Here is a 12,613-nt window from a genome sequence, read left to right on the forward strand (position 1 = left end):
TTTGTCAAGAGGCATTTCATGTGGCTTCTGTTCCATCGGGCATACATACATTCATAATTACACACAGATATACGAGAAAATGCTTGTAAGTAATGATAGTCAATATTACCATGCTCTTGTTCAGTCATTTCCATAGACTTAAGAAACACTAATTATGAGAACTTATCTTGTAATCAATACTTTGCAGAATGCTCAAAAACCTGATATTGTGATAATTCACCTGCCTCCCAAGCCTCCAATTTACAACAGTATTCACCAAATAGCAGGTCCAATTGTAACCAAAATTTTTCAAGTGCTAAGTTCTATGTGGAATTATGATTAATTGATAACACTTTATTTAAAATCTTGTTCAAATGCCAACTAATTAATGAGGGGTGAAACTAGAATATAACACACATGCTGTTGCTGTGGTTCTGAAACTCTGACATCCTTAAGGAACACTGAATTCTGCTGGTGCTAATTTACTTGGACCTCAGAACGAGGTTGCAATTAAACTTGCACACTAAAATTTCCTTCTATAGATATGAAGATTCTTTCTTTCAAAAAAATATAGAGAGAGGAAGATTTTTATCATAAACCCTTTCTAACAAGCATTTTTTGTTGCTCATCTGAAGCACCTGTAAATGAAAGAGCTCGGATTTTTTAAACAGTAGGGTAAAGACAAATTATAAAAAGCAAGTAAATGACCAAACAAATAAAAAGATATATTTAGTCTATAAAAGTAATAGAGAAATTGAGACACAAAATTTGAGAGTCAGAGGAACTTTAAAGATGAATTAGTCTACTTCTGGTTAAAGATGGTGAATTGCATCTACATATTTGCTGCTCTTTAAAACCCACTAAAATCAGAGTGTAGGGATCTTTAAAAATCAAAAGGCATAAAACAAATAAAATGGAAGAGAAAGGAAGAACTACAAAATTTTAGCTGTCAGAAAAATGGAAGGCTAATTTGCTCAGAAATTGGGTCTACCAGCTACATCAGGAAGTGGGGATAGAAGTGGGCAGAAAATTGAGGAGGATTAATAAGAAGCTAGACCACCAGATGATCTACTCACTTTAGCAAAAAGCTAGAGGCTTATCTGGGAAGGGTAAAACAGAGGGGACACCAGATAGCATGGACTGAATGTTTGTGTTCCCCCTGCCACCAAGATTCATGTGTTGAAGCCCTAATCCCCACAGTGTTGGTATTTGGAGGTAGGGCCTTTGGGATTAGGGTTAAATTAGGTCATGTGGTTGGGCCCTAATAAACAAGATTAATGCTCTTACAAAAAGAGAAAGAGACATGAGATCTCTCTCTGCCATGGGAGAATACAGCAAGAAGGTGGCTATCTGCAAACCAGGAAGAGAGATCTCATCAGACACTGAATCTGTTGGCACCTTGATCTTGGACTTCGCACCCTCCGGAACTGTGAGAAAGAAACGTTTGCTGTTTAAGTCACCCAGTCTGTGGCATTTCGTTATGGCAGCCTGAACTGACTAAGACAGCAGGCAATGGTGAAAGCAGAGACACTGTCCTGTAATCAGGAGATTACTTAAAAGGTTATCATCTGAATGTGGAAACAGCTGCCCTCTGCCCCACCCACCCCTGGCCTCCTAGAATGCTGATGTCCAGGCTTAGGTACTCCAACTAGATGAAGGGAAGATTGTTCTCCAGGAGATTTTGATAAAGAGTAGATTCTGAATAGTAGCTTTGGAGTGGGGGCCAGAGGTTTTACATCTTACAAGCTTCCAGCTGATTGGGATGCTGTTGGTCATGGCCTACATTTTAGTAGGAAGTTCTAGAATCTGACCAACATAAAAGATTGATAGAGACTGATATTGGGGATTTCTCAACACAAGGCCCAAGCGGATCAATGCAGAGTATTGATAAAGCTAACACCAGTTAGCTTTATAGCACTTGACTCTACAATATAAGCTAACAGCCAAGGACTTTGAGACATCTGAGGAATGTCTCTAACACAAAAGAGTGAGATCAAACAGATTAAGGCAATTTGAAGGGGAAAGATATTCTGCAATGAGATGGACACTATAATTAATATCCTCAGAAAGATCAGAGACTACCTTTCATCCATGAAATAAGAATAGGAGTTTATTTAAAAAAAAAACAAAACAGGGAAAAAGAGCTTAGAAACTAAAACTTCAATATTAGGAATAAAAGGAGGCTTAGAAGAGAACATTGAGGGAAGAAAATGAGCAAAATAAAAAACAGATGGGCAGAAGCAAAATGGAAAAAAGAGAGAGAGAGAAAAAATATTATTCTACAAGGCCCCAAATCTCAATAATGGCAACTCCAGAAAGAAAAAACAGAGAAAATGGAGAAGAGAAAAACTTTAATCAGCCAAGGAAATTTCCCAGAATTGATGAGCTTCCAGACTGATAGAATCCATTGGGTGCCCTGCAATGGAAGTGAATATACCCACATCTAGATATGTTATCAGGAAAATTTTGAACACTGTAGATATGACAACCAAAAACAGTTGAAAGAGAAAAACAGATCACAGATAAAAAGGTGAAAATAACTTAGGACTTCTCAACAATATCACAGAAAACTACAAGACAAAAAGAACAATGCCTTTAAAATTGTAAGGGAAAATGTATTCCAACTTAAGAACTCTTAAGATATGCAAAGTCTCAAAAATCTACCTCCCAAGCATTCTTTTTCAGGAAACTACTGGAGGATATGCTGGACCAAAATCAGACAGTAAATCAAGGCAAAGTAAAACAAAGAATTTAGAAAACAAGAGATCCAACTCAAAATAGAGATGAGGGAATCGTAATATATGACATAGCTCTGGAAAGTGCTTTCATTGTCCTAATAATGTTAATATTGGGAGCTGGAGGGATGGTGTGTGTAGGGGGCTGGAGTTAATTTAAAGAGCTAAAATCTCATCTTCTATTGTGTTTTAAGAGATAATTATTAAAACTAAAAAACCAGAGCTAACACTATAAGCATATTATTTAGATATGTGTAGATAAATATCAAGAGAAACAGTTAAAAAGAAGAGTGAAAACAGCTGCCTCTGGAAAGTGGGAAATGACAAGGCTGTGAAAGTAGGCTGATGATAGTTTTGCAACTCTTGAAACCATGTGTCCACACTACTTTTTATGAAAATAAAAAGAATAACAATGAATTAGTCTAACATACTCATTTTAATCGTGAAGAACCTAAGAGGCTCAGAATTATGAACTTTTTCCCAGGTCCCTCAACAGCTGCCTCAAAGAATCAGGACGAGAGCATTTCATTGTTTCATTATTTCAACTGGCACAATTATGTTATTAAACACAATCACACTCATAAACATTTAGATAATTGTTCACTCATTCATTTAACAAAAATCTATTGAGTGCCAACTAGGTTCTCCAGGGTATAATAATGAGCAAAACCAGACCCAGTCCCTGTCTCATGGAGTTTACAAGTTGCTAAGAGACGTTAATATGACATTTACAGCTACCTAGAAGATCATAAGATTTGGAAATTAAGTCCTCTAATTGTATACTCATCTGTTTCTTTCCTACATTCCTTGTGAAAGTTTTTCTCCCCACATACAGGCTAACTCTCGACTTCACTTACTGACACTGTAAATAACAAGAAAATTTATTTTTCCTTTCTTCCTCAGTGCTAAGAAGAGTCCAGCTGCCATAAGTATGTGAAGTATGGCCTTTAAGTGACTTCATGTTTCCATGTTAATGTTGCTTGGTTGCCAACATTTCAGCCCACAGACTGGCTGACAGCCCTCCCAGAGCCACAGAAACCACCAGCTGGTTGGGGAACTAACAATTTACATCTCGCAGTGCAATGAAGATCCAGTAATAAGTTGATTTTGTTGAGGATTGTGGAACTAAATGAGAAATTGGCCACTTACCTATTTCCTGATGGAAATGTGGCATAAGAAATTATACTTAAAGGGACAGTTCCATAATCTGGACATTTTGAACTATTCCCTAACCTTTCAAAAATAACTTCACTACTGATGCCGTCTATCAATCTTGCTTTCCTCCTTTTTAGGCTCTCAAAAATTAAAATGTGGGCCGGCTCCATGGCTTAGCGGTTAAGTGTGCGCGCTCTGATGCTGGCGGCCCGGGTTCGGATCCCGGGAGCGCCCCGAGGCACCACTTCTCCGTCCAACGTGAGGCCGAGTCCCACGTACAGCAACTAGAAGGATGTGAACCTATGACATACAACTATCTACTGGGGCTTTGGGGGGAAAAAACTGAATAAATAAAATCTTTAAAAAAAAAAAAAAAATTAAAATGTTTTTAAAATATTATATAAAAAGATTAAATATTTTAATATTTAAAATATTATACAGAAAAAGTCATATGTCTTACTTTCTACAAGCTAATCAATGTAACCATAATGATTCTTTAGTTTCACCTATATGACTCCCTTGAAAAATGAAATGTCTAATTTTAGTTATTTATTCTTTATTCCAAATGAAGACTTCTTGAGTCTGTTTTTGGCAGTTTTTTATACTCTTTCATTCATTCTCTTACTGACTATTCTGCATGTCAGACAGAGGCAGAATGGCGCTCTCCCAGGGAACTCAGCCCCATAATGATAGGTATTCAAGCAAAGAGTGCTTATTAATGGTTGTTCTTCGGGTTTTCTGGCTGATGGGCCACCATTCTCTAGCCACTTCCTCTGAGACTGGTAATTCATCATCCGAGGGAAAATTCCATTATTATAACTTCATTCTGTAACAACAGAGAAACATTCTGCTGTTTCTCTAAAGGTAAACCTGAAACTATGCCCTTTGACTCCAAAGGATCCACCAAAGCAATTTTGCACATATTTCCACTTACTAATTTTAGGTTCTGAGTAGAAATTAGAAATTTCTAATTAGAAATCAAATGCCAAAAAATCCTTGAGCAATATCCTTCTTTGTCTACTAAATCCCTTTACATTAAGGTAATTATTGCATTGGCAATGTAATAATAATGGCCTCAGTTCCCTCTAGAGAGAAGGATCATGTGTGTTCTCAAATCCTGAAGGATGTTAGACAAGGGAAATATCTGCATCAACTGCAAATGACAAAATTTCCACAAAATGTAGACATTAGCCATAGGCAGAGCTTATTAAGAATAAAATAGATAAAATTCAAAATTAATGACTCTAAGTTTGACCTAAATTTTTACTTATAAATTGATAAGACTTCCTGCATTGCCCTCATCATAGAAAAGTTAATGAAATCTTACACATTTTTCCTTTAGCAAAAATACTAGGGGCCGGCCTGGTGGCATAGCAGTTAAGTTCGCGTGGTCCACTTTGGCGGCCCGGGGTTCGCTGGTTCGGATCCTGGGAGCAGACCTACTCACCCACTCATCAAGCCATGGTGAGGCAGCATCCCACCAAGAAGAGCTACAACTCTACAACTATGACACACAACTATGTACTGGGGCTTTGGGGAAAGAAGGAAAAAGGAGGAAGATTGGCAACAGATGTTAGCACAGGGCCAATCTTCCTCAACAACAACAACAAAAAGAAATCTCTTCCTTATTAGAAAAAAAATACTAACTTCTCTCACAGTTTCAAAATTTTTCTTAATTCTGACTATCCATTCCAGGTAGGTAGAGTGTAGGGATGTTTTAAATGCATTTGTTTCATCAGTGCGAAAAAAGCATCTAGAGGACATTAATTAGCTCAGGTTGCTCCAACTGATCAATTAAGTTCTGCTTCCTTTTTATTTCAAATTTAGCGCCATAGTTCAAGCTTCTATTACGTCTTTTCTATATCCTAATAGCTTCACTGTGCCCCTGTATTCATTCTCTTCTCATTCCAGACTCCCTTGCTCACTGTTGCCAGATATATCTTGATAGAATCAGAGGACCTGTTAAAAAATTTCCACTGGCTCTAAATTGTCCACAAGATAAAGGCTGGAGCTATTGGTCTGATACTCAAGGCCATTCCAAATCATGTCCCAACTCACCCTGCAAGCCTTATAGCTAAAATAAACTGCTTCCACGCTCCCTGAGTGATCCTTGGACCTTCTGACCTCTAAGTCTAGCTCATGTCAATCCCTGTTCTTGGAATGTCTCCTTCCATTTGCACTGTTCTTCAAGCCCCAGATCATGATGCCCCGCTTGATTACACCTTCACCAGACCTTCCTCCACTTTGTCACAGCTATTAACATATGCTGACTTACATCACAGGTAATCCCCTGTTTTCTCCCTATGATCCCAGCATCAGACACATAGCTGCATTAAAAAGAGTTTAATAAATGTTTGCTGAGAGATGAATAAATGAAAAAAACACTAAGCAGAAGTCTCGGACAACACACAGTTACCCTATAAACCATTAAATGTAGAAAAGTCCAAATGTATTTCTTCTGCCCAGGGTCTGTTCATTTTCCTTCATCCTAGAATTCTGAGCACACCCATCTCTACTTTCACATTCAGCCCGTTTGCAGGTTGCCAGCTCACTAGGGTACGCAGCTTGCCTCTCGTCTCAGAGAATACAGCCCCCTCATCTCAGCCCTTTTATTTATTCCATATCTCTGATTTAGGGCATAGCAACCTTGATTGTCCAAGTTGAAATGTTAACTAACTTATAGTAGTTTTCCACTTATTTATGATAACAAGGATCTGAGATTGTGTGATAGACCCAAATATCCAGGTAATTGTAAAACTTGGTTTTATCCATTGATTTTCACCTCTTAAAGCAACTTGTTCATCATGTAATGATTAGTATATTAAAATATTGGATAATTCACTCCTCTCATTCTCTAATAGCTTCTTGAAAAATAGAAATAATTAAAAGGTAAGCAGCGCGATGCAAAAAGGAACGATGAATCTGCATAATTTAACAACTTTAAAATCTAAAAAATAATCACAAATTGGCTACACTATAAATTAACAATCTATTTTTTAAAAATCATATGTAAACTCAAAAATCTTACTAAGACAGAGAGAAAGGAGAAGTGCAGAGCTTGAAGATACTGAAAACAGCTGCATGGTTTAATCCTGTCATATCCAAGGGATTTTATACTTCTGCCAACTTCTGACAAATCCTTCTGTGATGTTGGAATGAAGCTCAGAGCAAGACTTTCATGGTAGAGCATGTTTAGTCTAGATTCTTTGGGACTCCTTCAGGATGACTCAGGGGCACCAGTGGGATACCAGGCTGGTGCTCTATTACTTTTTCACTGCGCTAGTTCTTGGAGGTGCCAGCATGTTGCATCCTATTCCCAGAAGTCCTTCCTGAACTGTGATGGCATCCCTGGGAGCAACAACAATACCAGAGAATTTGAGAATCTCATAGTCAAGATGGTCTAAAGTATGTCATTATGTTTGCACAATGTCACCAATGGAAAAATGCCATAACTGTCTTCTAAAGAAAAAGAATAAGCCAAGGTAACATCTTCATTAGATGTAGAGGATGTTACTACATGTGCTTCACAGGAACTGCTATGAAATCTGGATTATGTGAGGTCATCCAACAGAACTTTCATTATAAACAGAAGGCTTAAGTTCACATTGCAGTTACACACAACACAAAGGCATTCACTGTCTATTTCTTGGTTCTATTTTCCTCACATGAACTCTCTTGGAAATGTCAATGTAATCTGCCAAGCGGCTTACTGTTTCTAAATTTTAACAAGAACCAGGTTTCTGATTAGGTAGATAGTCGATGCATAAAAGGTATGAGGACCATCATGAGCAGAAAGTCATTCCCAAGGGCTTGACCAAAGTCAATAATGCAAAATGCTTTCTTCATTTTAGGTAACAGATCAACGCCTACTAAGAAACAATACAACAGGTGAAGATAAAATTTCTCCTGGGGTGCGGAAGAGTATGGGGGACAGAGGGAGGCTAATGTACAACTATAGGAATAAGATTTGAATTCTACCAACTCTATCTACTACTTCTTCATTTAGATTAACAATCTAGCCACTTTATGTAGCAGACTTCTGCCTTAATAGTTTGCCATACTACTGTGGAGAAAACAGAAAAAGTCTAGGTAAATAGACCTGTGGATCATAGGCAGTACGTTGTCCCTTGACTTCACATAGTATTTACTTTTCAAAAACAGAGTATTTAAAATCATGCTGCTGTTTTCCCTTATATTTATTTGTAACCTGTTTTGAGGCCAGTCTCAATTGTTATAAGTACAGTAACTTACTGTTTCAACAAAGCAAATTCTTTTCTGACAAATTATCCAGAAGAAAATTATCTTACCACATTAACTGGAATATTGGCTGATGGTATACAGGAATCTACAGAAATGTTCCCATGACATGCTTAAAGGACTCCAAGATATTCATTTCTCTCCAAACTAAATAGTCTGGCCTTTCCACTAAATTCTCACTCTCCACCACATTTTCCAAAGAAGCTTTGAAGTACAAAACCCAAGGCTTGGAAAGTACCAATTTTAGACAATGTTAGAGATTTAAGTTTTTATCCGTCCCTTACCTAAAATTCACCTCTGAATAAACTTTAATTCACTTCCATACCCATTGGGGAGGGGCAAGAGGGCAGTGGAATATAATGTCAGAAAGGCAAGCAACATACTTCAAAAATGAGCATTTTCAGTGCAAACTGTGGTTTGGTTTTTGTGGGATTTAATTTCCACTGAACAGAAACCAAGTGCAGATGTATTTGATTTCTCCTTAAGGGTTGGTTATGGATGAATGGAAGAACCAGAGAAAATGTCATAGAGAAATGCTGGAGTGGTGTAGACAGATAAGTGCTTCTTGCCTTCCATCATGTGTTTATGATCCTTTTGTGTTACAGAAATAAAACATCTGGTATATTGCAACTTAGGCTAACAAAGTAGAAGAGAACCAAACAATTGTCAAAGGTGATCAGTTACATGTATATAGAACATTACAATTCTAATTAAGTAAAGCTGTGAGGTCCTTCAGCTATGCAAAATGTCATCAGCAATGAAGCTAATTTGTGTCTGACCACGGCCTTTACAGTAACTGATGACTTACAGATGCCAACTGCCCCAGGGAACTTTTGCCACCTGTTTTCAATTTTTGGACTGGCAGCCTCATCCTGACAAAGCCTACTGGTCTAACACTGGGTTGTGCCATCTGTTGCAATGATGTTGGTACTTAATCAATAGTTTTTACAGGATACCATCTACATTACCGAAAGACATTTTATTTTAGCTTTTCTCCTATCTTCTGCCACTATTTATAATATATGAAAATAAAATGCCCCGAATGAACTGTATCTTCAAACGTTCCAGTCCTACACAGCTGTTGAACAAGTCCTAGGTGACTCTCTCCCTCAAACCAAACATAGAATTTTAGAAACAAAGAAGATGTGAGGTCATCTACTTAATCTCTCATGTAATACAGGAATTCCTTTGACCATAAACCTGAATGATTGACTTCATCTTCCATTTCAACAAGCTTACTATCTCACAAAGCAGTCCATTTCTACTTTAAATAGCTGGAAATCTTACAAAACACCTTCCTTACACTGAGTGAAGACCTGTTTACTTGTAACTTCAACTTGCTGATTGTTCTTCTGCCCACTGGAGTGACGTAAATGAAGTCCAAAACATCAACTATACGATAGCCTTTCAAATATCTGAAATAGCCATCTTTCTCCTCAAGTCTGTTCTTTTCTAGACTAAATACTCCAAATTCTTTCAGCTAATTCACATTATATCTGTTACCTTTTCTTCATCATTTTAGTTGTTATAAATCGAATCTGTTCCATCGACACCCGTGTGAAATCTTTCTCTGAAAATGAACACAATACCCAATAATTGTCTTAACTGGGATGCAGTCTTTGATTTTTCTGGAAACTAAATTCTCAAAATAGCCTAATAGGACATTCACTTTTGATTCATTATGCTCCATTTTTTACTCTTGTGGGTTTTTTTTTTTTCCCCTTTAAAACAAAAAAGAATGCAAGGTCTTCCTTCTCTTTAAGTTGTACCATCTAACTGCTTAAAATTAGTTCAAGATGCCAGGTACACATGAGTGACATTTGAGTGCACTGAAAATAATTGCAGGTAACACCTCCCTCGTGTGTGGCATCTTGAACTAATTTTAAGCAGTTAGGTATGCTTCTAACATATTTTTCACATATTTTATTTCTTCTTAATATGTTTATTATTGTCATTATAGTTTTTTCCTCCTAACATGCTTATTCTACCTTTTCTAGTTTGAGCACAGTATTTCTTAACAGTAAGGAATGAAGCAGGAAATCAATTAAGTGGTTTTCCTGGATCTAAGCCCAAATAATTAAGTAATATAGTGTTTTGAGCCCATTTTGTTCATTTACTTATTTACTTGCCTTTTCAAACTCATATTTTTCTGAGTTCATCCAGATATAACTCAGTTAATATCCTTCCTTTTCACTTGTCTTTGATACTATGGCCAGCCTTCCATCTTCTGGACATGGCTTTTCAAAATTTAGCCCAATATGGGAATCATGATGAACTCATATTGGTTCGCTAAGTTGCTGACTAATTTTTGCTCAACAACCCCATTCGTGATTTTGTTACCTCAACAAAATTTAGGAAGAAGCAGTTAATAGAAAAAGGCGATGTTCTTACATTGTATTAAACCATGTATGTAAAAAACCAGTTTTTGCTTTTTAGAGGTAAGGAATGTGTTGGTGTCATTACAGTCACATTTTACACAAGGTTGGCTGCTCCAACGCCATACAAAATCTGCACCATAAAACCAGTCTCGCCATGAGGTTGCCATCTGTTAGCACTGATGAAGACAGGCTGCGATTTATGTCCAGACAGGCCATTCAGAGCTCCAGAATACAGCTGTGGATACAGCTACCCCCGCACCAGCTGCCACAGTCACGTTGCTAGGTCCTCAGAGCCATCTCACCTATATTTACCCTGGCTTCCACATTCCAGGCCAGCCTACGTGAGGGAAGCACAGAAGATGTTGGAAAAAATGTTGATACCGATTGTTCCCTTCTCTGGGAGGCCTGGTCACTCATTATGGGCCTCAGCACAGCGGGGAAAATCTAAGGCCCAGTGTGACTGGACTTGAGTGCTGAAGGCTTGCTTTTTGCTCAGTCATATTAAAAAATACAAAGGGAATGGAAGGGGAGGAGAAGTTGACCAGTAATAAAATGCAAAACTAGTGTTCGCTTCGGCAGCACACATACTGAAACTGGATCAATACAGAGAAGATTAGCATGACACTTGTGCAAAGATGACATGCAAATTCATGAAGCATTTCATTAAGAAAAAAGCAAAACTGTACGCTAAATTCGTGAGACAATAGAATGTAATAAAACAAGTTCACATTTCTCCTATTTGCATGCAAATGTCATACATAAACATAAAACGGAACAAACCTGATGTTTTCTTCTGTTCTTCTAATCAAACAGGTAAAAATACGTGTGCTGAATAATTACTAACATTTCACTTGCTGATTTACAGTGGCACCATTTAAAAATGTAACCCACTTATGATATTTATCTATTTCAAGATCAATGTCATATACCTTTATAGACCTATTTATATCTATCAACATGTGTATAGAGAGACAGCTATATAACTTAGCTCTGGTTTAATGTGTGTGTTGTTTTTTAGTACCTGCAATTCTATAGTTATATATTTCTCTGACTTGTAATCACACACGTGATTATAATAGTCCATCCTAGTTTTCCCTAATTCAGGAAAATTGTCGAACATTTACTTGTCCCATTTAACTGATATCTAAAAGAAGCATCTTCTAGAATTGAGAATGGGATCTTATTAGCAAGAAGAGCATTATAAATCCACTTGAGGACTACTGGGACACAATTAAGTAGGAACTTCATTCTAAAACTAGGCCACACAAGCCCAGTGTTAATAACAGCTGTTCTGAGGCATGCTGAAGAATCTGAAGTTAATCATCCCGAATTCTGAGATTCACACATTTAGATGCTTTCATTTAATCAAGTAACAAAAAACAACCCAAAAAACATGTTTTGCAGAGTAATCTACTGTGCTTTCGAGGATCTGTGGAGTCGAAGCACACACTGTGATAGACTTCCTCACTGCCTCTGCGTCGGCTAAGCCAGGAGATCTGCTAGTACCATAGACATGGCTTTATTCTTGCAGATGCAGATGTCATGTTCTCTTGGCCACGTGATACACAGGACATGTGGGAATTGCTTGTACTAAAGAATCCCAGGTGATGTGCTAAGGAAGTAAGGTGATAAAGAGGTAAGTTCATTATGCCCGACTACTCGAGACCAAAGACACATATCTACATTTTCAATGAAAGTACAAAAAACAGATGCCATTAGTCCATACTACTTTTACAGAATTGTGTGGGAGACTTGATGACTGTGGTAGAATTGCTTCTCAAAAGAGCTTGTAGTCTATCTCAAAACTCTGCTGCGCTAATCACAGCCAAGTCAGGTCATTTTAATGCAGAGTGGTAGAGAAATTTTTAGGAAGTTAAAGAATCTAATGGATCATCTAGTTTAATAGCATCCTCAAGCAAAAGGATGCTCGTTGTTTCTGAATAAATGCAAATTATTTAATGTTGCTCTGAAGTGCACTATTGCAGAAAAGTGGCCAAATTTCCAAATTTTTCATTATACAATATTCAAAATCTCACATATTAAATCTTGTCTCTGAACTGGAGAGCTGCATGCAGGGGGTTTGTTGTAGTATGCTCTCAGAAGCGAGGC

The 12,613-nt window shown here is 37.4% G+C and overlaps 1 protein-coding gene and 1 non-coding gene across 2 annotated transcripts in view; one reads left to right on the forward strand and one right to left on the reverse strand.

Moving 5' to 3' along the window:
* The window catches only part of PLXDC2 (plexin domain containing 2), a 430,861-nt gene that overhangs the window by 290,241 nt on the left and 128,007 nt on the right, over positions 1–12,613 (reverse strand). The window lies entirely within an intron of this gene.
* LOC147912970 (U6 spliceosomal RNA) lies at positions 11,068–11,174 on the forward strand. The gene has a single exon (XR_015549389.1). It is a non-coding gene; the product is annotated as a U6 spliceosomal RNA (small nuclear RNA).

Source organism: Ceratotherium simum, chromosome 32, assembly GCF_057802395.1.
Source record: "Ceratotherium simum simum isolate JZ-2026a chromosome 32, ASM5780239v1, whole genome shotgun sequence".
Classification (NCBI taxonomy): Eukaryota; Metazoa; Chordata; class Mammalia; order Perissodactyla; family Rhinocerotidae; genus Ceratotherium; species Ceratotherium simum.